Here is a 4,053-nt window from a genome sequence, read left to right on the forward strand (position 1 = left end):
GGCGGCCCTGACTCTCTCAAAGCCGGCCGCAGGAGGAGTAACACGGTGATCCTCTCACCTTGTACTTTATACTGAACAACCGCAATAAATGTGCCGTGGTTTATGGAAACTCGTGTACGTCTTGTCATCTTTCCGTTGTGGCCTACGAGCCGGTCATAACAACATCAACACCTTTAAACCCTTAACATTTTATTATATTCCATATCACAGTTCTGGGTAGCAACATGTTACAACATTATATCAATTTGTTTGGTTTTCTTTAAGCAATGTTTAACCGAGTGGTGCAGTGATGACGTATTTGTGTAGTTCGACCCGGAAGTAAGCTGCAAGGGTTCCCTCGACAAAAAGCAATGGGATATCCTACAGTATGGAGAAATCCCACTGCTTTTTTGTTGAGGGAACCCTTGCAGCTTACTTCCGGGTCAGCCTACAAAAACACGTCATCACTGCACCACTCTATTGCTGCCATTACTTTTTTTTTTAAGATTACTTGACTGGAAGTAGTCAATGCTAAACCTTTAACACTTAAACAGTAAGGTTAACTTGGAACAGAGGTAATTAATGGTTGCCTTATTACACATTGCTAAATTCTTGGCCTAATTGAAACGCTTCAGTCAGGATGTTTTTGAATTTGTCATAGGGCCTCATATGTCTCACAGGTAAGGTGATTGTCTTGGCACATGCTGTCACAACAGGGTAACAGACACTGTGATGCCCAAAGTCTGCACTGCAGTCATGATTGAATTGGATCACAACTGCAAAGTCCTTCTTCTCTGAGGGAAGAAGTGGGACGTGACCCTGGCCTGTGATCCACTGCAGCAACGTTGCAGGTGTGATGGGATGTAGGCCATCTTTATCTACATGCCCATGATCTTCAGCTATGAGGAAAATAAACAAAAACCGTTATGACAGTTTAAAGTGTAGTTTTCCTTTCGTGCAAGTGAATTGTACTGAGGTTTTTTAACCACAGAATATCTGATCCAAAAAAGGTAATCAAGTTTTTGTAATTCAGGATTCCTACAACATCTTAAACATTAAATTCAAGGACATTTTAATGTTTTTCCAAGCCCAATGCCTTCAAATTTAAAAACCCAACTTACACTTAAATCTTCATTAGAAGTACATTGAAAACTTTATACCTTCATATAGGAAGTCCTGAATGAAGTTCATCATCTCCAGCTCAACCTGATGCCTGGTAGTCCCTTTGTCACTCAGTTGAGGAAGAATGGATGCCATGACAAACTCTGCATTGACCTATGATGAGAACAAATCCAGATGTAAATGATGTACTCTTTACTCCTTAACTTTAAATATCAAATTGTAAAGAATGGTATCTTTTGTTCTGCTCACTTTGACATCTTCCCCAGAAACAAACAAGGGCTGGCAGATATCTGGGTACTGACTCATCAGTGAAAGGAGCCCATACAGTTGCAAGCCTTCCCTTAGTTGTTCCAACATAGGCTGCAGCCGCAGCACTGCGTGGAGTATGATGGCACTACAAAATTACAAAGTAAATGCAATCCTAAATAAAAGGTACTCATGTAACCTCTTTTAATATACAAAAATAAACCAGTGTCAAGCATACCGAACAATGGTGTCCTTGTTTGGAATGGAGACATTTCCAGTGTATCCAAAATTCAATATTTCATCAGATAGGCCTATCATCATTGAATGCTCAGTCGCCGACTCAACCTGAAAACAGAGAAGTACATCTCTTTACCATATTCAATATAAACCTATGACTATAATTGGAAAATAAATGATTATTTCTTATTAACCCAGCATTTACATAATATAGAACTCATACCTGGTCAATTAACTCTCAGCTGGACATCTGCCACTGAATCACTGTTGAGAACCTTCTGGTTTATACGTCCACTGCAGAGGTAACTGTAAGTCCATGGGCTGAAGAAGGCAGGGGCGGGGCCACCTTGTGCCAAACTAACAGCCAAAATCTCTCCCACTGTCCTATTAACACAGATTGAGCATGAATGCATTTTTACGTTATATAAGATTTATCAAAAATTAACAGTTGGTCCTTACTGGTCATGCTTAAAAGTAAACAAACCTGTAGAGGTCACTGTCCAAGTCATTCAGAGAGTAACGTGGGATCCGCTGCTGTTGAGGTCCTTCAAAGAAACGACCCTCAATTCCTGCCACCACTTCTACACACAAGTACAAAGACCATTTACTTTAATAATCAGGATACTATTTTACAAGTATTTTATTAATGTCTAACCCCGTTTAAATACAAAAAAGGTTAAGTAGTATATAACAAAGACTAAAAGAAAAAAAGTCTTTGTTAATCAGCCCTTCAACCAAAGTTTCACAAACATTATCCATAAATCTAGACTATTTTAATTAAGAGTCAAATGTAAGAATGCAAAAATGGTTGTTTTTGTTTACCTGTGAGAAATTCTTTTCGGAGGGCTCCTGTGTCGACTCCTGCCTCCCCAAAGAAGGTCACGTTCAGGGTAGCTGTGGGTGAACTGCCTTTTTGACGCTGCCACTGTAGAAGGCCTCTTTCGAGAATGTTTGTTCGTGAGATTTGTATATTGAAACGTTTCTCTTCGTCTACTCTTCCAGAGATTGTGTCCAATACGTCATCAACACTGCCAAACAAAACTCATAATCAACAGGCGTAAACTACTGATATTGAATAAAGAGCTTTTTTAGAATGAAGATCCCAGTATTTACCTTTCAAATTGCCTCTCCATTGCCTTTCCATTGTTGTGGCCCATGTCAGTTTTCTCATCCAGACGGACATGTTGATCTCTGAAAAAGTACAAAGGAGATGTATATCGTTAATATAAAACATGTAAAATGAACCTTAATGTACTCGCTCTAAAATACCTTTCTCCACACATGCTTGCATGTATTTCTAAAAACTGTGGTGTGAAGCTCTCGAAGCAGATGGGACATGGCACCTTCTGATGGAGGTAAAAGTTTAAATATTAGCAGCTGTATCAAGTTTATATAGGCAATTTTACAGTGCAATGCAATACAATTAAGTCCTTTACCTCTTCAAGAGATTTCTCTGTATGGTTTTGCACAAGGTGCACGACCGAAACAATTTCCACCTCACTTGTTGTCTAACAAACAAAAAATATTACCAACACATATGTTATAACTCACGGAATAAAGAAATATTTAAAGCAAGTTGTACTATTAAAAATGCAACATTACATATATTTCATGCCCACATTTACCTCAATGTCTTCTTCCGATGATAGACACTCCTCCATACACTCCTGGACATGCAGAGCCAAAATTTGCAAAGGAAAATGTAACTTGCATGTTTGGCATTGGGCTTTTGGCATATTCTGGAACTCTACAGCATCCGTGGGCAAAGGTGTTAGGTCGAATTCATGCTGCAGAGGGACAATATACAGGGTGTTCTTCCCTGCCCCTGTGACACTGCGGAGGAGTGTGCCGGTGTATCCGTCCGAGTCAGGCGGAATCATTATAAGTTTTCGTTTACCCTGACCTCCTGTAATTTACATTGTTTGAATCATTTCAGTTGCTTTAAGCTCAATATTTAAATGAAAATGTATTACAAGGAATGTTATTTGACACTTTTTCGCACCTGTTGATTTGTAGAGGAGCCATCCTCCATCCAGCGCCTGCAACTTTGAATATTCCTTTTTCAGGAGACTGAAGAACTAAGGAAACAATAAAGTAGGGTGTTCTTGAAATCAAACCAACTCTACAAATAAGTTCGAAGTTTCAAATATGAATACAGGTTATATAAATATGGTTTTCTTTATACAATACCTCTTCATGGCTCACGTCCAGGGGCATCGATATATGTCTTTTGCCCAGTCCCGCCTGGGCAAGCGCACATTCTTCCGATGCTGTTGGGGTACTGTCTGCATTGAAGTTTAACAGGTAAACATAAAATGTAAAGGGTCTCCAGTTTTTCTTCGCTTGAGTTGCAAAGGTCTTGAGAGCTGGAAGCTTTCTCTTCCCAAGGCAATTTTTTTTTTTCACAAAGAATCCAGGGAAAGATCTGCATTATTTAAACAAAAAAGTAATGTTGTTTAGCACATAATC

General features: G+C 39.2%; 3 long non-coding RNA genes across 3 annotated transcripts; all 3 read right to left on the bottom strand.

The window, feature by feature from the left end:
• Positions 1–403: 403 nt before the first annotated feature.
• Positions 404–1,439, bottom strand: LOC139434621 (uncharacterized). The gene is made up of 3 exons (XR_011643954.1): positions 1,351–1,439; positions 1,140–1,254; positions 404–878 (listed from the first exon to the last, which is right to left on the bottom strand). It is a non-coding gene; the product is annotated as an uncharacterized lncRNA (long non-coding RNA).
• A 973-nt stretch (positions 1,440–2,412) lies between these two features.
• On the bottom strand, positions 2,413–3,044 carry LOC117453801 (uncharacterized). The gene is made up of 4 exons (XR_004552929.2): positions 3,021–3,044; positions 2,854–2,930; positions 2,698–2,775; positions 2,413–2,612 (listed from the first exon to the last, which is right to left on the bottom strand). It is a non-coding gene; the product is annotated as an uncharacterized lncRNA (long non-coding RNA).
• A 334-nt stretch (positions 3,045–3,378) lies between these two features.
• On the bottom strand, positions 3,379–3,841 carry LOC117453802 (uncharacterized). The gene is made up of 3 exons (XR_004552930.2): positions 3,775–3,841; positions 3,587–3,662; positions 3,379–3,490 (listed from the first exon to the last, which is right to left on the bottom strand). It is a non-coding gene; the product is annotated as an uncharacterized lncRNA (long non-coding RNA).
• Positions 3,842–4,053: the final 212 nt, after the last annotated feature.

Source organism: Pseudochaenichthys georgianus, chromosome 10 (assembly GCF_902827115.2).
Source record: "Pseudochaenichthys georgianus chromosome 10, fPseGeo1.2, whole genome shotgun sequence".
Lineage (NCBI taxonomy): Eukaryota > Metazoa > Chordata > Actinopteri > Perciformes > Channichthyidae > Pseudochaenichthys > Pseudochaenichthys georgianus.